This window comes from Hyla sarda, chromosome 5 (assembly GCF_029499605.1).
Source record: "Hyla sarda isolate aHylSar1 chromosome 5, aHylSar1.hap1, whole genome shotgun sequence".
Taxonomy (NCBI): Eukaryota; Metazoa; Chordata; class Amphibia; order Anura; family Hylidae; genus Hyla; species Hyla sarda.
In genome coordinates, this window is record NC_079193.1 from 298,981,723 (window position 1) to 299,005,634 (window position 23,912).

Here is a 23,912-nt window from a genome sequence, read left to right on the forward strand (position 1 = left end):
TATATATAGTTACATAATCTAGAATATTTTTGAGCTGTTGTGCTACAAATTATATTTATTCATTGTTATGTATTTATTATAAAAGTAAGACATTAAAAGTACTTATTTATTTTTTGTTCTAACTCAATTGAAATGCATTTAAAACACAGTTATTTCCATCGGTGTTACTGTCTGTAGAATTCATGAATTTGATGTTCTTAAAGTATAGGACAGCCGTATTATAGGCTACGATCCTCAAAGCTTTTCACAGCTCCTTTGATCTATCTTTCTCTCCCTAAGGGAGGGCTTAAAATTATTGGTATAGTTAAAGGGGACTTATATTTGCACTATAATAATGTAGGGCCTTGTCTTATTTATCCCCATCTCGGCTGTTGCTGGGAACAAAAAGACATTAGTTATTACCTGGCAAACATAACTGTTTAGTGACAATATGACTGTAGGCTTGGTACAAAAGCATTTATCATGTAGCTTGCTGCACCATGGTAGAGCTTCAAAAGCAGTTATGCATTTACAATAAAATGATAATAGATTTCATGCAATTCTGATACCTCCAGAAATTGTATTCTCGATACTGTAAAATAAAAAAATAAAAACCTTTTCTGAAATGTGTGTTTTACAATTATGATTTGTTATACATAAGACTAAATAAAAATAATATTTTGAATATTATTTTTATTTTATTTTGTCTTATTTTTAATATGTGTCTGGTCTAATGTAGTATAACATGTACTGAACTCATTATATGTAATGCATTATGAGCTTTTTACACACCAACCTTTAAAGAGGGAAATAATAGGAGACAAGTGAATTTGCCCCGAAAAATCTAAATATTTTAAAGGACGGGTTTATTTTATATTCCCTTTAGACAAAGTAGATTAAAAAATAAATGATAATACTATACAGATGAGAACATGTGGTAAATATTCAGGGGTTCTAGGGATTCTTGCCTACAGGCTAACTTTGCCTTTGAGCAGTATGACTTTAAACAGCCATCAGCAGAATAATGTAGCCATATATTGCCAGAGGATTAAAGACATTAACTGAATCATTCACTTTGAGTTAGAATAATTCAGATAAATGGGAATACATGACATTTTTCTAACGTGCATCCCTTTTTCTAATGTTAAAGTCATATTTTCCTTTCCTGAAAAACAAAAATATTACAGACATACATGTACACAGTAGGGTTCTGCAATCATTGCATTGCCCAACACGGTGATCGGAACCAGCTAGGCACCTCATGGATAATGGCGTACATCAGCAATTGTGCTGATGTTTGCCATTAACCCTTTAGATGCTGTAATCAATACTAAAGTATTGCAGTTGTGTTCAGACACACATCTGACCACCCGGGTGCAATCATAGGTGGTCCGATTTGTTGAAATGGCATATAGAGCCCCACTCATCTGCTACAGCCTGCCCCTGCAGTCTTCTTCTCTGGCCTGCCTTATAGCAGACCAGAGAAGTAGATAGCAGATAACACTGATCAGTGCTATGCATGTATGCCCTGTGCACTAAGTGTCAATAAAGCAGCAGTGCTCGCTTCATAGGTGGTGAGTAACCACCTGAACTACGCTGTTAATAATGGGGATCTGCGATCCCACTGCTGCCTATAATTAACCCATTAGTTGCCCTGAATAATGCCGATCACGGCATCTAAGGATTATTTACCGATGCCTGTTATGTTTTCAAATTGGACCGATTGGATGAGCAAAAAAGTAGCAATCATATGGAAAAAAGAACAGAGTTATGTCCCTTAGGAGGTGGAGGGGAAAACAAGCAAAAATGAAGATTGGCTCATGGCAAAATTTGTATAGAATAAATAAATGTTTTATACAATAGTGTCCTGCATTGTTAAAAGCGAAACAGCCCTCTAAAATCCTGTGATTTGTATTTATTCTTAAGAGGCCTATGACATTTTAGTGAAGTTAGCGTAGCTATCACAGCAAAATATGGAAGTGTTTAAATCTGTGGAATTATTTTTGGCTATTCTTGATCTGTAAGGTACACTAATAGTTTCTTGGAAATGTCATCATGAAAACATGTTGTTCAAAGAAAACCTAGTTTTGTGTAAAAGTTTGCATGAAACATTCCCTTTGTTTACCGTGCGCACATGTCAGGAGAGCTGCAGTGATTGGTGGTCAGGGCTATAATTGGCTCAGCAGGAAAAGTTACAGCAGCAGGAAGTTTTTGAAAAATATCATTATAGCTGCCTATGTAGTGATGATATTTTCCATCGACATAATACATTTCTTAACTAGGCTTTTTACAGTAAAAAAATTCACTACATGACATTATTTCATCTACCCCAAATTGCTAAGCATTCGATTGTTTACACAAATACAGTGCACGTGCCGAAACAATAATTTGACTTAAAAAATAAACCTTTGCTGTTCAAGGCATAAATGTCAGATGATGTAAATAGAAACAAGTTGTCGGATTGAAGAATTCATGTTCTAATACCCCATACATAACAGGACAATCCCATGTTTAAGACATCTAACAATTAGTTGGAGTAGAGAGTGACTACAAAGAACATCTCTATCTTCCTAAAATACAAGAGTTCTTTACACGGACAGCTCATTGATTTTAATGGACCCCATATAATGTTTAATTTCCCCTGTGGTGGTGGCGGATAGGAGTTGAATACTTGCTGGGAGATTCCCCGCCAATTAAAGTTGATCACTAGAGATGGGATAACCTGTAATGATCTCATTTTTGGAGGATCCTTATAAAGGGATTGTTAAAGGGGTACACAGATATCAGGTAAAAAAAATGAAAATAAAATTGTACTGATGCCTATAGCATTCCTTACCTGTCTGCCCTATAGCAATGCTCTATGCTTTTGCAGCATCAAAAATCTGTTTGTCCTTGGTCTTAGTCCTGTACTTCCTAGTTGAGCAGTTTCTCACCACTAACATTCCCAGAATGCATTGCTTTCTCTCAGCTCTTCATTACAGTATTCCCATCCTGCCTATTCCCTACCCCATCAGTTGCAGCACCTGCTATTCATTCTCTGTCTGCTGTAATTATACCTCATTCTTTACTCAATGTTCCAATATATATATATATATATATATATATATATATATATATATAAATATATATATATATGTGTGTGCTAATGACAGGAAGATGGTGATTATTAGTTGAGCAAACTTTCGTAAAGTGTTTGGTTTGCAGCAAACCAGTTTGTCGCGAACCAGTGCAACCTAACTTTTTGTCACAGTAAACCAGTGAAATAGGAGGAGGTAGATCTACACAAGAAGAGGCCCAGGCCAGAAACGAGATTCTCTCTTCACTGTATACATTATACAACCCAAGGAGTTAACTAGCGCTGCTCAACAGTGCTAATTAACTCCTTTCTTGCTGGGCTGAGCTGTAGTCGAATCAAGCCGAACCTGGCAATGTTTGAAAGTTTGGCGAGTTGTGAACCCCCAAGTTCAGATCAAATCCAGGTTTGGGGGGCTTAGTTCGCTTAACTCTAAAGGCTATGTAGGTTGTAGGGGCTGGTCAGAGGGGATGACGGGTTTCAGCCAAGCCCTCTTAGATGGCAAAGGATGGTGTATCATTATGGGAGTGAGAAGTCTGGGAGCTAAAGACAATACCACATCAGGACTATACAACTTCCTGTCAGAGGTAAATAAAGCAAAACCAGGCTCATACAATCTGTGATAAAACTATATTAGTAATAGTAAGTAATATATGTTTAAAATGATAGTCTTATTTAATGACAATTTTCTGATGTTTTTTTTTTTATATCCATAGATCTTTTCAGTGCCAAGCTAAGGTTTGGACTAACCTGGGCTCTTGCCACACTGGGTAATGCTCTCTGGGCATTTAAGCCTCATTTTTATAAAAGCAAAAATAATTATATCTCACCACTGGAAAGGTTTGTGGAGATTTTGAAAAAAAAATGTGTGCATGGAATTCTAATGACTAGCTCTGTCTTACTATTCTATATCTCATTTGTACCTCTGTTTTCCTACTGAAAGATCCACTTTAACCCCTTCAGGACCAGGCCATCATTAATTTTTGCACTTTCGTTTTTTCCTCCTCCCCTTCTAAAGCTCATAATGCTTTACATTTTTCATCTACAGACCCAAATGCAGGCTTATTTTGTGCACTATTAAGTTTACTATTAGAGATGAGCGAACTTACGGTAAATTCGATTCGTCACGAACTTCTCGGCTCGGCAGTTGATGACTTTTCCTGCATAAATTAGTTCAGCTTTCAGGTGCTCCGGTGGGCTGGAAAAGGTGGATACAGTCCTAGGAGACTCTTTCCTAGGAATGTATCCACCTTTTCCAGCCCACCGGAGCACTTGAAGGCTGAACTAATTTACGCAGGATAAGTCATCAACTGCCGAGCCGAGAAGTTCATGACAAATCGAATTTACTGTAAATTCGCTCATCTCTATTTACTATGTTATGACATGAATGATTTCACCACAAAATCTATAGCAAAACCAAAAAAATAATATTTGTGGGGAAAAAAAAAAAAACGCCATTTTGTAATTTTTGTGGGCTTTCAATTCCATGCAGTGTACTTTTCAGTAGAAATGAGACCTTATATTTATTCTGGAGGTCTATACAATTAAAATGATACCAGACTTATATAGAGCAGTGTGTGAATATTCATCTCACCTCCCTGTCCTGCAGCGCACGGAGCAGTGTGGACTGCATCAATTTGATCAAAGAGCAAAAAATTATGTCCAGCACGGCTCCCATAAAATGTAGCTTTTATTGCATAATATTCCACAGGTACATGGACACAGTAGACATAGGTGACCCGTTTCGACTCGTCAAAGAGCCTTAGCCTTAGTATGACTAAGGCTCTTTGATGAGCCGAAAGGCATCACCTATGTCTACCGTGTCCATGCACCTGTGGAATATTATGCAATAAAAGCTACATTTTATGGGAGCCGCGCTGGACATAATTTTTTGCTCTTCAAACTTATATAGGTTTGATTTTGTTTTACTTTTTAAAAATGATAATTTTTTGTATGAAAATTGGTATGTTAATAAATATCCTTTTCCGACCCCTATAACTTTTTTTCTTTTCAGTATACGGGGATGTGTATGGCTAATTTTTTGCGCTGTGATCAGTATTTTTTATGGTACCATTTTTGTTTTGATTAGACTTTGTGATCGTTTTTAATACATTTTCTAGGGTATACAAAGTGACCAAATATACGCAGTTCTGGTCTTTGTTATTTTTTTACGGGTACGCCATTGACCGTGCGGTTAAAGTAATGTTTAATTTTTATAGTTCGGACATGTACGCATGTGGCAATACCACATATGTTTATGTTTGTTTACATTGTTTTTTTTAAATAGGAAAAGGGGGGTTATTCAAACTTTTATTAGGGAAGGGGTTAAATCCCTTTTATTAACTTTTAAGTTTGTCACCCAAACTTTTTTTTTTTTTTTTTTTTTACCACTGTATATTACAGATATACAATTAATATTATCTTTATTTTATCAAACATGTATTTTTTTTTTATTGTTCTACATAACCATTTTTGGAAGCCAAATCTGGGCTGGAATATGTTTGTGGTTTAACTGAGGGCTTTGCAACAAACTTGCAACTTTTTTTATTTTTATTTTTTATATATATATATAGAAAAGTTGCCCTTACTAAATCAGTAAGCATAGTGAAAATCCAAAAGTGTGTACCAAAGTAAAAAAATGACTTTGCACAAAGGCATGAAAATTTTGCGCAAAAACTTCTACTTGCGACAATTCATGCGACAAACAAAGAACAAAGAGACAACTAAAAAGCTTCACCCTAGGGCTTCTTTAACAGCTTTTAATACACATTTGTATGCACGTGAAAGTGAAATTTGAGGAGACATCAGTACAGAAATTGTGAACACCAAATGCTCTATCCAATTTTGAGAAAGGCAAGGGTGTTAACAACTCTATTTTGTGAAGTTTCATTTTAGCATTGGATATATGTTTAACACTATCTTTATCCATTTGGCTTTATACAGTGCTGCTAAAATTATCTACTATGTATTGCAGCATCAGCAACAAAAACATAGACTTCTGTCATTGGGAGCAGGGTTGGCACCATCAATAGGCAGAGAAGGCAGTTGCCTAGAGCACCCTCTTGATGAGGGTGCCACCCACGACCACAGTTTTTTTGTAAAGCCATAAAAACAACACCTGCAATGCTGCGCCTCTCTATCGAGCTGCAGGCTGTTAAGAGCACAGCACTATCACATCACATCCAGATAGAGGAGCACATCGCTGCTAAGGTTCTTCCATGGCAAAATCATATAATTATCCAGTTCTTGAGTCCTGCAGGAACGACACTAGAATGATGCTTTCCCCTTCCTCTGCCTCCTCCATCAACTGGCCTTCTAGATGCTGGAGGTATAGGACCTGTAATGATGTTACCAATAATATGTTGGGGGGTGGAGCTCAGCTGTACAGGATAGGAGAAACGATGGCTGAAGGACCTTTGGTGATGCTGTGGAGGAGGCGGGGCTGAGCTGGAGTGGAGGTCACATGTTTCCTGTACAGTCACTGCTGTTTTGCTGTGTGTGGAGAAATCTGCACCTCAGTGTCAACCCAGTAGTAAGGTAATTACATGAGGAGGAGGTTTGTTACAGTGTGTCACCCCAGTAGCAAGGAGATTACATGAGCAGGAGGTTTGTTACAGTTCCACCCCAGTATTAACCCCTTAAGGACCCAGCCCAAATATACCTTAAGGACTCGGCCATTTTTTTAACATCTGACCACTGTCAATTCAAGCATTAATAACTCTGGGATGCTTTTACTTTTCATTCTGATTCCGAGATTGTTTTTTCATGACATATTCTACTTTATGTTAGCGGTAAAATTTTGTCGATATTTCTATCATTTCTTGGTGAAAAATTCCAAAATTTGATGAAAAAAATTGAAAATTTGGAATTTTTTTAACTTTGAAGCTCTCTGCTTATAAGGAAAATGAATATTCCAAATAAATTATATATTGATTCACATATACAATATGTCTACTTTATGTTTGCATCATAAAGTTGACATGTTTTTACTTTTGAAAGACATCAGAGGGCTTCAAAGTTCAGCAGCAATTTTCCAATTTTTCACAAGATTTTCAAAATCTTATTTTTTCAGGGAACAGTTAGGTTTTGAAGTGGATTTGAGGGGCCGTCTTATTAGAAATTCCCCATAAATGACACCATTATAAAAACTACACCCCTCAAAGTATTCAAAATGACATTCAAAAGGTTTGTTAACCCTTTTGGTGTTTCACAGGAATAGCAAAAAGTTGAAGGAGAAAATTCTAAATCTTCATTTTTTACACTCGTTTGTTCTTGTAAACCCAGTTTTTGCATTTTTACAAGGGGTAAAAAGAGAGGAATTTTCTTAAAATGTGTAACCCAATTTCTCTTGAGTAATGAAATACCTCATATGTGTATGTCAAGTGTTCGGCGGGCGCCGTAGAGGGCTCATAAGGGAAGGAGCGACAGTGGGATTTTGGAGAGTGAGTTTTTCTGAAATGGTTTTGGGGGGGCATGTCACATTTAGGAAGCCCCTATGGTGCCAGGGCAGCAAAAAAAAAAACACATGGCATAATATTTTGGAAGCTGAACCCCTCAAGGAACGTAACAAGGGGTCCAGTGAGCTTTAACACCCCACAGGTGTTTGACGACTTTACGTTAAAGTTGGATGTGTAAATTTTTTTAATTTTTTTTTCACTAAAACGCTAGTTTTCCCCCAAATGTAAAATTTTTGAAAGGAGTAATAGGAGAAAATGCCCCCCAAAATTTGTAACCCCATCTTTTCTGAGTATGTAGGTACCCCATAAGTTGACCTGAAGTGCACTACAGGCGAACTACAATGCTCAGAAGAGAAGGAGTCATATTTGGCTTTTTGAGAGCAAATTTTGCTCGGGGAGCATGTCGCATTTAGGAAGCCCCTATGGTGCCAGGACAGCAAAAACTACCAACAATAGCAGAAAATACCCCCCAAAATTTGTAACCCCATCACTTTTGAGTATGGCGGTACCCCATAAGTGGATGTCAAATGCACTGCAGGAGCGCTACAATGCTCAGAAGAGAAGGAGTCACATTGGCTAATTTTGCTGAAATGAGGGGGACATGTCGCATTTACTGCAAAAAAATCAAAAAAAAATTTAATTTTTAAATACATTTCTTTGGAAAAAGGACATACCTCATATCTGGGTGTAAAACGGATCTCCGGGTGCACACTGGTCACGGAGGAACAGGAGGGCAGTCAGGGACCTTGAGCTTCTAACTATGGAGCCAGAACAGTGGGATCCCCCCCCCCCTCAAGGGGCATTACATGGGGTACACTAATAACTAACAAGGGGTACAGTGGGACATAAAAGGATAAAACAGGTTATATTCCCAGAATGATGACCCAGAGCATAGCCAAAACAAAAAAATATGCCTACCCCAAACCCTATGCTCTGAATCATCATTCTGGGAATGTGATGTGTGTGGCCGTCCCTAACCTGTTGTCTCAAATGCGCACCCGCTCTATTTTACTGTTTTACACTATTTTTTCCTACCTTTCCCTGGGGGGGGGGGGGGTTCTGTCCCTGCTCTATGGGGGATCGTCGGTCCTGAGGGGGCTCCAATCCTCACAGGGGGGGGGTCCCTGGCACCTTCGAGCAGCTTTGCCCGCTGACTGAACTCAGCTAATGGGCAGAGCTGCAAGAAGATGCAGTTAACCCCTCCCCCACCGGCTGCTATTGGCTGGACCAGCCAATAGCAGCGCTCCTGGGGGGGTGACAAAATCGCCACCTCCCCATAGATACAGTGGGTGGTAGGGGGTGTATTGTACACCCCCGATCACCTTGTATTTTCGGGTCAGAGGGTCACACGTGACCCGTATGACCCGAATCGCGGCAGATCGTTAGTGTGAATTCACCAACGATCTGCCGCGATCGCCGACATGGGGGGGTCTGATGACCCGGCGCGCGGCGGGGACCAGAATTCCCACGGGCGTATGGATACGCCCTGGGTCTTTAAGTACCAGGACGTCAAGGCGTATCCATACGCCCTAGGTCCTTAAGTGGTTAAGGTACTTACATGAGGAGAGGGTTTGTTACAGTGTGTCACCTCAGTAGCAAAGAGAATACATGAGAAGTAGGAGGTTTATAACAGTGTGTCACCCCAGGAGTATGGTGGGGTTTATAAAAGGGGGGAGCTTTTTGCCTAGGGTGACAAAAATCCTTGCACCAGTACTGATTGGGAGGCTATTACAGACCCTTCGAGTAACATGGTCCAGATCACATGAATGTGAAGCATCAAAAAGTCTTAAGAGGGGTAGAACCCATGAAACATATTAGAAATATTGGATATGAAACCTTGTCAAACACTTGTAGCAGAACGGAATCTATAACTGATTTTTTTTTTTTTAGATATATATTTTATTTTATTTTACTTAGCTATAGTCCTATGAATCCTATATAAAACACTAATATTATGGCACATTCTGCCAAATCATAGACTCTTTTAGTATCTTCTGAAATGTTAATAAACAAAATGAGTGAACTTAGTATGGAAGTCAAGGCATATCCAGTTCTGCACTGGAAGCCCAGGACCTTATCACTGTTATTCAAGCAATATATTATTATATTATTACAGTTAAGAACTCAAGCTGGGTTTGAAATGAATAAGACCCCTTTTAGGATGTCTGGAATTTTTTTTAAATATTTTAAGATTAACAGGGAATTTTAGCTGCTGGATTTATGAACTGATATTATTACAGTTCTGCATGGCAGTGTTACTTAGCCACTAAATAGCTCTACTATTTGGTCAGTATGGTGACATTACTTTGGATATTGTGTGGTAGAACAAATCATGCACTTTTGTTTTCTAAGGACAAATCTTTTATCTGCTTGATATTTTACTTGTAGCCATTTATTTCATTGCAATATTTAAAGATTTTTTTTTTAACCAGAAGACAGATTTACATTACAATAAACTGTCTTTATGGAAGAAATTTAGTTCATATTTGACATAACATGGCACTGTCCACAACAGCTGTTGCAAAACTAAAACTCCCAGCATGCCCGGACAGCCAAAAGCTGTCCGGGTATGCTGGGAGTTGTAGATTTGCAACTGCTGGAGGCATTCTGGTTGGAATACACTGGTCTACAACGATGTCACAACAGCAAACAGGTTGTCCACATAACAGTTCTACAAGATCGGGGCAGTAATAGATTCTTAATATTTGAGTATATAATAATACATGCATACTGTACACACTGAGCTGTTGTATTTACAAATACAGACATGTGTATTGAAATATTTACATTTTTGCTTAGTTTTTTAAATGAATTGTTATAAGGCTCCCTTCAGATGGTATATATTTTAGTATTATAAAATATGTTCCGTAATAATACAAGCATACTATACACACTAAGCTGGTATATTAATAGATACAAAAATGTGCAATTAGACATTTACATTTGTTTTTAGTTATTGTTAAATGAATTGCTATAAAGCTCCATTCAGGTGGTATATTGTACTGTTATTTAACAGTTGTATTCCAGATGTAATACTAGATCATTGAGTGGTTCTACTCAACTGAAGTTATATCACCATAGGGATTAAAGGGGCACTCTAGAACATAACATTGTATCCCCTATCCACTGGATAGGGAATAATCATCTGAACATGGGGGGACCGACTGCCTGAACTCCCCGCGATCTCCTTCCCAGCTCCCCCACATGTTCTGAACATTTATGGCCATCAGGCCCCCTCCCATAGACATGAATGGAGGGTGCTGCATGGAGATAGTGAGGGTCCTAGCGGCGGAACCCCCGCGATCAGACATCTTATCCCCTTATCCACTGGATAGGGGATAAGATGTCTAAGGCCGGAATACCCCTTTAGGATACGTTCACACGTACTCAGCCGGATTTTATCCTGCAGATTTCAATGTAAACTAAATGAGTGAGCACAGCTTCTAATCGGCAGTTAAAAATCCTGAATGTCAAATCTGCACAGGATCCTGTATGTGTGAACCCTTAACCCCTTAAGGACCAGGGGTTTTTCCATTTTTGCACTTTCATTCTTTCCTCCTTACCTTAAAAAAATCATAACGCTTTCAAGTTTGCACCTAAAAATCCATATGATGGCTTATCTTTTGTGCCACCAATTCTACTTTGTAATGACATCAGTCATTTTACCCAAAAATCAACGGCGAAACGGAAAAAAAATCATTGTGAGACAAAGTTGAAAAAAAAAACGCCATTTTGTAACTTTTGGGGACTTCTGTTTCTACACAGTAATTTTTTCTGTAAAAATGAAACCTTCTCTTTATTCTGTAGGTCCATACAATTAAAATGATACCCTACTTATATAGGTTTGATTTTGTATTACTTATGAAGAAAATCATAACTACGTGCAGGAAAATGTATACGTTTAAAATTGTCATCTTCTGACCCCTATAACTTTTTTACTTTTCCACATATGGAGCAGTATGAGGGCTCATTTTTTAGCAGTGCCATTTTTGTATTCATCAGACTTGTTGATCGCTTTTTATTCATTTTTTCATGATATAAAAGGTGACCAAAAATACACTATTTTGGATTTTGGAATTTTTTTGCTTGTACGCAATTGACTGTGCGGTTTAATTAATGATATATTTTTATAATTTGGACATTTCCGCACGAGGCGATACCACATATGTTTATTTTTATTTACACTGGTTTTTTTTTTATGTGTAAAAGGGGGGTGATTCAAATTTTTATTAGGGGAGGTGTTAAATGATCTTTATTCACTTTTTTTTTTTTGCAATGTTATAGCTCCCATAGGGGCTATAACACTGCACACACTGATCTTTTACATTGATCACTTCTCATAGGAAACCAGGGATCAATGATTCTGCCACTTGACTGCTCATGCCTGGATCTCAGGCACTGAGCAGTCATTCGGCGATCGGACACCGAATTCCGGTACTTCCTTGGTCCTTAAGTGGTTAAGGGGTTAAACCTACAGTCAGGTCCATAAATATTGGGACATCGATACAATTCTAACATTTTTGCCTCTATACACCACCACAATGGATTTGAAATGAAACGAACAAGATGTGTAAGGGATTATCCTCCATAAGGTGATTTTAGTACGTACCTGGCAGACAGTGATGGACATGCTTAGGAAGGATCTGCGCTTGTCTTGGGTCTAAATGGCTATGTTGTGAGATTACCATAACACTGTGGCTAGCTTTTTGTGAACTTGTATTTCCTGTTTGACTTTTCTTTTTTTGACTACAAATCCCACAATTCCATTTTCCTCCCTGCCACACATCAGCCACCCCACCCATTGAAACATAAATGAGCGGCATCCATCAAAAGACCTGTGGTTTTCACTCAGGGTGCCAACAGCTGTTGCATTACTTGCAGATTTATCTCTCTCCCACCAAGAAATTGCTCCACCCTTTGAAGCAGACAGGCCCCCTGTCATCAGCTGACTAGTGAGTCAGGTCTCGGCCTCATTGCAAGCTGGGAAAAATCTTAGACAACAGTAATTTTGTATGCTGTTAAAAATTAATATTGGGGTGAAAATCACAGAAGAATTGTGAGAAAACATTCACACACAGGTACAAACACTATATTATGAACTACCCTAACTTTACAGCCCCTGTAGCATAGTTAAATAAAACAATTCCTGGAATACCCTTTAACTGCAGATTGTCAGCTTTAATTTGAGGATATTTACATCCAAATCAGGTGAGCGGTGTAGGAATTACAACAGTTTGCATGTGGGCATCCCACTTGTTAAGGGACCAAAATTAATGGGACAGAGTAATAATCATAAATCAAACTTTCAATTTTTAATACTTGGTTGCAAATCCTTTGCAGTCAATTACAGCCTGATGTCTGGAATGCATAGACATCACCAGACATTGCTGGGTTTATCCCTGGTGATGCTCTGCCAGGCTTCTACTGCAATTGTCTTCAGTTCCTGCTTGTTCTCGGGGCATTTTCCCTTCAGTTTTGTCTTCAGAAAGTAAAATGCATGCTCAATCAAATTTAGGTCTGGTTATTGACTTGGCCATTGCATAACATTCCACTTATTTCCCTTAAAAAACTCTTGCAGTTTGCTTTGGGTCATTGTCCATCTGCACTGTGAAGCGCCATCCAATGAGTTCTGAAGCATTATGCTGAATAGGAGCAGATAATATTGCCCGAAAGACTTCGGAATGCATCCTGCTGCTTTTGTCAACAGTCACATCATCAATAAATACAAGAGGACCAGTTCCATTGGCAGCCATACATGCCCACGCCATGACACTACCACCACCATGCTTCACTGATGAGATGGTATGGTTAGGATCATGAGCAGTTCCTTTCCTTCTCTATACTATTCTCTTCCCATCACTCTGGTACAAGTTGAATTCACTCTGGGAAAGTTTTCTCTTGATTGTTGTCTTTGACACACATACACCTACCTCCTGGAGAGTGTTCTTGATCTGGCCAACTGTTGTGAAGGGGATTTTCTTCACCAGGGAAAGAATTCTTCAGTCATCCTCCACAGTTGTTTTCCTTGGTCTTCCAGGTCTTTTTGTGTTGCTGAGCTCACCAGTGCATTTCTTCTTTTTAAGAATGTTCCAATGAGAATTGACAGCAACATATTCCAAATGCAAATAGTTCACTCGAAATGAACTCTGGACCTTTTATCTGCTCATTGTAATTGGGATAAATGGGATAAATTATTAAATTTGGTCCCTTAGCAAGTGGGAGGCACATATGCAAACTGTAGTAATTCCTTCACCGTTCACCTGATTTGGATGTAAATACCCTCAAATTAAATCTGACAGTCTGCAGTTAAAGCACATCTTGTTAGTTTCTTTTCAAATCCATTGTGGTGGTGTATCGAGCCAAAAATGTTAGAATTGTGTCGATGCCCCAATATTTATGGACCTGACTGTATAATAAAACTCACTAAAATCAATAAAGTGGGAGCTATAGTTTTAATGGACTTAAAGGGCTACTCAGCTGTTAGACATATTATCCCCTATCCAAAGGATAGGGGATAAGATGTCTAATTGCAGGGGGGCCCACTGCTTGGGACCCCCGCAATCTCCCTAGAGCAGCCTGGTACCTCAGCAGGTAAGTTTTCTCCGAGACTGATGATGGGCGGGGCAGGGGACGAGGCATCATGATGTCACGACCCCGCCCCCCTCATGATGTCATGTCTGCCCCCCTCAATGCAAGTCTATGGAAGGGGCATCATGCCCTCTTCCATAGACTTGTATTTAGGGGGCGGGGCATGACATTATAGGGGGCAGGCCATGACGTCACAATGCCCTGTCCCATGCACTGCCTGTCATCAGCCTCGGAGAAAACTTCTGGGCTGCTGAGGTACCGGGCTGCTGCTGTGGGGATCGCGGGGGTCAGCGGCGGGCCCCCCGTGATCACACATCTTATGTGTCTAGCAGAGGAATACCTCTTTAATTATACAGTATGAGTAAACAATTTTGAGAAATGTATATAGTATTCAAGCATACAGTAAGTTTGATGAGGCATGCGAAGTTTAACCTGACACATGTTAGATATTATAGTATGTTGTTGGAGGTGACAGCTGAAAGTCATAAATATAAAGGCATAAATATAAAGACATTTATATCTATCTACATATACAGGGCTCAAGTCCTACCCCAACATGAACACCATTCCCATTAGCAGGAGTCCTTCAGGACCAGCCCTTGATTGTGTACTTCAGGATAGAACCTACTGACACAATTCCAGAGCCCCTATTGGCTTGCACACACACACACACACACACATTTTGTGTTTGATTTGACCCCCAGTTGTTTATTTTACTCTCTGTTATTTTTTGTAATTAAATTGGTTCTGTTTGGACCAATCAGAGTGCTGATACACCTTGTCTTGACCAGTAAGAATGTGGACATGCAACCCTACAAGAGAACTTGATTGCTGTTCAACTAGAAAGTTTGTGTGCAAATACATTGAAACCTCCATTGGTCCCTTCCTGACTAAGTGCACATGAACACTAATCTATCAAATGGGAAGAATAGTCTAGCCAGTTTAATACCTGAAGGGCATTCAGTGGCAGAATCAGCAGACAGTGCCATGTCAGAACCAGTCCGAGGTTCACAAGCCAGTGGGATATGCTAGGGTCCAAATCTGCAGCCATGGAGAATAAATGGAGAACTAAGCAAAGGGGCAAAGGGCCTGGTAAATAGCAGGAAAGCACAGGAATTCTAATGATGCTAAAATTGTGGTAAGCTGTGTCTTGTTCATATAGCCCATGCTAAAGAACATGGGATGCCATTGCTGAGTGTGTTTGGCACACCAATTGACATGGACAGTTCTGGCAAAACTTGGGAGCCACAGATGCTGAGCCTAATGCTGGAACAGGTCAGGTAGGTTTATCATATCTACTTTATTTTACAAATTTGTAAAAGGCATTGAATCACATGAGGCTTCAGAAAGGTCCAGGTTATAGCCCAAAACAAAGCCAATTTGTCTGCACCAGGCCTTGACATAAATAGTCATAAGCACCATACTTACGTACAATATGTCAGTCTGATTACAAATATAGATATTCTCTCCAGAATCTCCCATAAAGATCGTTTCAGTTTATAGCTGATGATTGGAGGTTATATAAAGCTTTGACTTCATCCAGGTTAATGGATTTCTTTTTCAGCATGTGTCATTATAATGTAATATTGGAACACTATCTATACAGGAATAGTACATAATTTTTTCTATTCAGATATTTACTTTTTAAACCAGTCATAATTTATTTTTCAAAAGATATGTTACCAACTTATACATGGTGATAATATTTTTCATAACGGATTATATTTGATTGAGCTTTGCTTGACTATTATGCAAATAAGAATATTAGTCTTATTTTAATAGGTGTCACTCTTGCCAAATGCAGAGCTCTATTAAACAACTAAATTTGTATATCCAATAAACACACTGTGAGTAATTAAATTCATTTTCCCTTAACACAAGGTAAATAATTGCATCTTGGATAAGCAGACATAATTTCTCTAAGGTGCTGCATGGAATTATGATAGATTTGGCAGACACATAAGTTTATGATAGATTTGACAGACACATAAGTTTATATATATGGAGTGGCATATTTCTGCCACAAAAATGTTATATTTCAGGTGATCCTGTAGATCCTATGAGCTAACATGACTCCAAGTTGTCACACAGGGGCGGACATATCGCCTGTGCAGCTGGTTCAGCTGCACAGGGCCCCGTCACACGACAGAGCTGGACTGGCCATCGGGCACACCTGGCATCTGCCCAGTGGGCCAGGCCATCCTCCTGCCTTGTACAGTGACACAGGCCAGGTCGGCCACTCGCCCTGTCAGCCGGCCGGCCGGGCAGGCAGTGCGAGAGCCAGTGGAGCAGGAGGCAGAGTGTAAAAACGCTCAGCCTCCGGCTCCCATTTTTTTTAGTGCCCAGCATTAGCTCACCTGTAATTGCTGAGTGCCGTACAGGTGCTGTACACCTTTCCCCAAATAAGAGTCGGACGTCACATATGGATGCTCACTTACGTTACGCTCCGAGAATTCAAGGGCCAGCATCACTGCGCCCTGACGCCGGCCCTAGGTATTCTGAGAGTGTAACATGAGCGAGCGTAGCTGTGCTAGACCTTATCTGGGGGAAGGTGCTGCCCTGAATCACCAGCAACTACAAAAGTACCGGGGGACTAATCTGGGGGATACTGCCTGCCTACTGGGGGGGAGAAGGGAATCTTGGGGTACTATCTGTCTACTGGGGGAAAGGGTGTTAATCTGGGGGTACTACCTGTCTACTGAGGGAGGGTCTAATCTGGGGGTACTACCTGTCCACTGGGGGGTCTAATTTTGGAGTACTACCTGTCTACTGGGGGGTCTTATCTGGGGGTACTACCTGTCTACTGGGTGAAGGGTCTAATCTTTGGGTGCTACCTGTCTACTTGGGGAGTCTAATCTTGGGGTACTTCCTGTCTATGGGGGGAGGGGTCTAATCTAGGGATACTACCTGTCTACTGGGGGGTCTAATCTGGGGGTACTACCTGTATACTGGGGGGTCTAATCTGGGGATACTACCTGCCTACTGGGGGGTCTAATCAGTGGGTACTACCTACCTACTGGGGGGTCTAATCTAGGGGTACTACTTGCCTACTGGGGGGTCTAACCTAGGCTTACTACCTGCCTACTGGGGGGTCTAATCTGGGGGTACTATCTGCCTACTGGGGGTTAATCTGGGGGTACTACCTGCCTACTGGGGTTGTCTAACCTGGGGGTACTGCCTGCCTACTGGGGGTTAATCTGGAGATATAACCTGCCTACTTGGGGGGGATTAATCTGGGGGTACTAACTGCCTACTAGGGGGTGTCTGATCTGGGGGTACTACCTGCCTACTGGGGGATGGTGTCTAATCTGGGGGGACAACCTGCATACTGGGGTTGTCTAACCTGGGGGTACTACCTGCCTACTGGGGGTTAATCTGGAGATATAACCTGCCTACTTGGGGGGATTAATCTGGGGGTACTAACTGCCTACTAGGGGGTGTCTGATCTGGGGGTACTACCTGCCTACAGGGGGGTGGTGTCTAATATGGGGGGACTACCTGCATACTGGGGGGGTAATCAGGGGGGACTTCCTGCCTACAGTGCAAGGAGGGGAGTCTAGTCTGAGGGAACTACCTGCATACACACCTCACAACCTAACTACCAGGAGATGAGACATGGGTGGGAATGAGATATGGGGGGTGGGGGGAGAATGAGACATGGGGGATGGGGAGAATGAGACATGGGGGTGGGGATGGGAAAAAGACATGGGGTGGGGGGGAGAATGACACATGGTGGGTGGGGGGTAGAATAAGACATGAGGTGGGGGGGAAATGAGACATGGGGCGGGGGGAATGAGACATGGGGGGAATGAGACATGGGGGGGAATGAGACATCGTGGGAGAATGAGACATGGGGGGAGAAAGAGACATGGGGGAGAAAGAGACATGGAGGAGAATGAGACATGGGGGGAGAATGAGACGTGGGGAAGAATGAGACATTGCGGGAATGTGGCATATAATGGGGGACATGCGACATGGGGAGATGAAATGTAAAACAAGCAAAATGCGCTTCCTGTGTGAATCCTTCAAGTGAAATTAGAGAAAAGGTGGGTGAGCGAAGCACTGACTCACCTGGAAGAGTTGTGCAGTTACCGGAACAACACGTACAAAGATAGATAAGAGGCTGCAGCAACTTCCTCAACATGCTCCAGGCGTGGGAAAATCCATATAATTCCAAGCTCCACCAACAAAGAGGATCCAACATGTGCTGCCTCACCACAGAGAGAGATTACTGTACTGAACAGTTGGATTTATTTTCTTAAAAGTATAAAACATGCACAACACGTTTCAAAGCCAGACCGGCTTCTTTTTCAAGTACAACCAATTTTTTCAATACAGTATTCTCTCTCTGTGGTGGGGCAGAGCACGTTGAATCCTCTTTGTTTGTGGAGCTTGGAGTTATATGGGGGGAGAGGAGACAGTGGGAGGGAAGGGAAGGGGAAGATGTAACGGGGGAGAATGTGACAGAGGGGTGGGAGAATGTTACAGGGGGAGAATGTGACATGGGGGTGGAGAATGTGACTAGGGGTGATAGAAATGAAATGGGGTAAATGTGAAATGGGCAGTGGGCATGAAATGGGAGGATTTCACCATTTGTTTATTATTATATCGAAATCGCAATATTTAGGTCCATAATCGCAATTGCACAGTTTCCCCATATCGTGCAGCCCTACTAGCTATGTACCTAGCTATCTACATCAATGTTTCCCAACCAGGGTGCAAAACTATGACTCCCAGCATTCCCGGACAGACAGAGGTCATCTTCGCATGCTGGAAGCTGTAGTTTTGCAACAGCTAGAGTCACCATGGTTGAGTAACGGCGACCTACCTACATATCTGGCTACCTGCCCTTTTACTGAGCGGGACACCAAGGGGGGCATTATTACAGGCCTATAGATGGGGAGATTGTGTAGTGTTAAGGAGAGCACTGGAGAAATGCAGAGTCTAAGATGTTTGTCCTGCAGATGAAGAGACATGAAGTTTTGGCTGGAAGAAGACATCATGGCGGTCTGAGTCGGACGGGGTAGAAAAGGAAAGAGGACGTTGCTGATCAGAAAAGATGTGACCTGTGAGTTCCTTCATGTAGCTGTAATTACTTATGGTATATATCCTGTGTAAAGCTGGCATGTACCTATATATGGTCCTGTATATAATCACTTATATGGTATACAAATCCTGTGCACAGAGGGTATATAAATCTACTGTATATGGTGAACATGTGTGGGAATATTGGTATTTTGTATAGTAATAATCGATTTTATTTAGTAACAATTTAGCGGTATTAGTCAGTGGTGATAGTAGTGGTGGTCATGGCGTGGCGGTATTATTTGCCCCTTATTGATAACACACAAAACTAGCAGTGTGCACTTGTGCATGCATTTCATTTTGTTTGGAGAGGCTGACCTTTTTTTTTTTTTACTGGTAGTATTAGTAAGTATTACTGGTATCAGATTTGGTCAGTAACAGTATGATGGTAATATGTATGGTGATTATATTCCTCCTTGTATACTGGTATTATTGGTAATATTGGTCTCAGTATATAGGATTTGGTCAGTAACAGTGTGAGGGTAATACGTATGGTAATTATATTCTTCCTTGCATACTGGTATTGTTGGTAATATTGGTCTCAGTATGTAGGATTTGGTCAGCAACAGTATGATGGTAATATGTATGGTGATTATATTCCTCCTTGTATACTGGTATTATTGGTAATTTTGGTCTCAGTATACAGGATTTGGTCAGTAACAGTATGATGGTAAAATGGTTGGTGGTAATATTCCTCTTTGTACTACTACTGTGGTATTATTGGTAATATTGGTCTCAGTATACAGGATTTGGTCTGTAACAGTATCATGGTAATATGTATGGTGATTATATTCCTCCTTGTATACTGGTATTATTGGTAATATTGGTCTCAGTATATAGGATTTGGTCAGTAACAGTATGATGGTAATACATATGGTAATTCTATTCTTCCTTGCATACTGGTATTATTGGTAATATTGGTCTCAGTATGTAGGATTTGATCAGCAACAGTATGATGGTAATATGTATGGTGATTATATTCCTCCATGTATACTGGTATTATTGGTAATTTTGGTCTCAGTATACAGGATTTGGTCAGTAACAGTATGATGGTAATATGTTTGGTGGTAATATTCTTCTTTGTACTGTGGTATTATTGGTAATATTGGTCTAAGTATACAGGATTTGGTCTGCAACAGTATCATGGTAATATGTATGGTGATAATATTCCTCCTTGTTAATGTTGAGCGCGAATATTCGAAATGCTAATTTTTACCACAAATTTCGGCACTTCGATATTGCCGATAGATATCGATTTCACAAATATTTAGAATATAGTGATATATTTGTGTATTTTTTTTGCGAATATGCGACTATGCCAATATTCACAAATATGCAAATATTCAAGAATATTGGCACTTACAGTTAGAGGACACTGATCCCTTCCTTCTTTTAGGTGAAAGATATAATCGTACATGCGCACTATGCAAATTTCATTACAAATTTTAGCATGGAAAAAAAAGAGAACAAACATAGCGAATATGCGAATTTTGCGACTATAGGACGAATATTCGTCCATATATTTGCTAAATATTTCAAATTCGAATATGGCCTATGCTGATCATCCCTTCTCCTTGTATACTGGTATTATTGGTCTCAGTATACAAAATTTGGTCAGTAACAGTATGATGGTAAGATGTATGGTGATAATATCCCTCCTTACATACCAGTGTTATTTGGGAATTGTGTGATTTATTTAGAGGTACATGTGTTTATCATGGGAAATTGTCCTACCTATGTGTCTGTGTGTGTGTCTGTGTGTTGGGGGGGGGGGGCTATGCTACCTAATGTGGGGAATCTATGCTACCTAATGTGGGGAATCTATGCTACCTAATATAGGGAAACTGCTACCTAATGTGGCGAATCTATTCTACCTAATGTGGGGAAACTGCTACCTAATGTGGGGAAACTGCTACCTAATGTGGGGAATCTATGCTACCTAATGTGGGGAATCTATGCTACCTAATATAGGGAAACTGCTACCTAATGTGGCGAATCTATGCTACCTAATGTGGGGAAACTGCTACCTAATGTGGGGAAACTGCTACCTAATGTGGGGAAACTATGCTACCAAATATGGGGGGCCTGAATGAGCTGCGACATATGGGGGGGCTACATAAATAATTAACAATTGATGTTAGGGAGGGTTACTGAGCAACTGATATGGGTGGTGACCCTTCCTTAGCAAGTGACATGTGGGGGTCCACCTGAGTGACACATGGGGGTCCACCTGAGTAAGTGACATATGAAGGGGGGAGGTTCCTGAACAATTGACTTATGGGGGCAGGCACATTCTTTGCACGGGGGTCCTCTGCTGTCTGTGTCCGCCCCTGTTGTCACATTATAGTGGAGGATATAGTGTGGGACAGGGACTGGTGGAGTTCACTGCAATTAATTTTAAAGGGCCAGAAGCGTAATGTGAAATACTGATTTACTGAACTTATAGGCTGTGATCTCTGTTGACTGAAAGAATAAGATAGAAGGATATTGCAAGCAGGTGGCATAGTTGATAATTTAAACACAATTGATAATACAAAAAAATGTAAGGCATAGAGAAACTGCTCAAAAGTCTATATAGAAAAAAGGTTGGATCGGTTGGCTGGCCAGAGAGTGATGGGCAATGCCACCCCCTTCCCTGGCATATATCTCACGATCGCAGTGGGTCTAAGGAATGATTACTGAGCAACATATCAAAAGTTGTTTTTGATGAGAGTAACTTTTTTAGCATTTATAGAAAACTCATTTCCTTAACTCCGTAAGGACACAGGGCATACCTGTACATCCTGCGCCCGCTCCCACAATATAACGTCATATAGGGTTGTCCAGGCAGCTAACTGTAGCAGGGACCCGTGAATAATAGCGGACGTCACCGATCGCGGTGACGTGCGATATTAACTATTTAGACGCGGCGATTGTCTAAAAGGACTGATTGGGATCACTGCGGTGAAGCTAGGACGCATCAGAAGGGTCCCTCACCTGCCTCCTGCACGTCTGATCGGCGATTGATTGCTCCAAGCCTGAAATTCAGGCTTGAGCAATCGACTGCCAATAACACTGATCATTGCAATACTATGGCATAGCATTGGTCAGTGCTGGAAATCAATGCACTGTGTGTTATAGTCCCCTATGGGGACTATAACATTGCAAAATAAAAAGTGTTAAAAAAAAGTTAAGAAATGTGCTGTAACCCCGTCCCTAATAAAAGTTTGAATCCCCCCTTCTCATAAAAAAAAAACAATGTAAATAAAAATAAATATAAACATATGTGTATAAATAAATATAAACATATATATCGCCGCGTGCATAAGTGTCCAAACTATAAAAATATATCATAAATTAAACCACACTGTCAATGGCGTACATGTAAAAAAAATTAAAATTCCAAAATAGTGTATTTTTGGTCACTTTTTATACCAGAAAAAAATGAATAAAAGCGATCAAAAACTCCAATCAAAACAAAAATGGTAAGGATAAAAGCTTTCGATCATGACGCCCTCATACATCCCCACATGCGGAAAATAAAAAACCAAGGAAAACAACTGTGGAGGATGACTGAAGAATTCTTTCCCTGGTGAAGAAAATCCCCTTCACAACAGTTGGCCAGATCAAGAACACTCTCCAGGAGGTAGGTGCATGTGTGTCAGAGTCAACAATCAAGAGAATACTTCACCAGAGTGAATACAGAGGGTTCACTACAAGATGAAAACCATTGGTGAGCCTCAAAAACAGGAAGGCCAGATTAGAGTTTGCCAAATGACATCTAAAAAAGCCTTCACAGTTCTGGAACGACATCCTATGGACAGATGAGACCAATATCTACTTGTACCAGAGTGATGGGAAGAGAAGAGTATGGAGATCGAGAGGAACTGCTCATGATCCTAAGCATACCACCTCATCAGTGAAGCATGGTGGTGGTAGTGTCATGGCGTGGGCATGTATGACTGCCAATGGAACTGACCCTCTTGTATTTATTGATGATGTGACTGCTGACAAAAGCAGCAGCATGAATTCTAAAGTGTTTCGAGGAATATTATCTGCTCAAATTCAGAAAACTGCTTCAGAACTCATTGGACGGCGGTTCCCAGTGCAGATGGACAAAGACCCAAAGCATACTGCAAAAGCAACCAAAGAGATTTTTAAGGGAAATAAGTGGAACGTTATGCAATGGCCAAGTCAATCACCTGACCTGAATCCGATTGAGCATGCATTTCCCTTTTTGAAGACAAAACTGAAGGGAAAATACCACAAGAACAAGCAGGAACTGAAGACAGTTGCAGTAGAGGCCTGGCACAGCATCACCAGGGATGAAACCCAGCAATGTCTGGTAATGTCTATGAGTTCCAGACATCAGGCTGTAATTGACTGCAAAGGATTTGCAACCAAATATAAAAAATTGAAAGTTTGATTTATAGTTATTATTCTGTCCCATTACTTTTGGTCCCATAACAAGCGGGATGCACATATGAAAACTGTTGTAATTCCTACATCATTCACCTGATTTGGATGTAAATACCCTCAAATTAAAGCTGATAGTCTGCAGTTAAAGCACATCTTGTTCGTTTTAATTTCAAATTTATTGTGGTGGTGTATAGAGCCAAACATTTTATAATTGTATCGATGTCCCAATATTTACGAACCTGACTGTATATAAGTAGGATATCATTTTTATAGTATGGACCTACAGAATAAAGAAAAGGTGTAATTTATACAGAAAAAATGTACTGCATTGA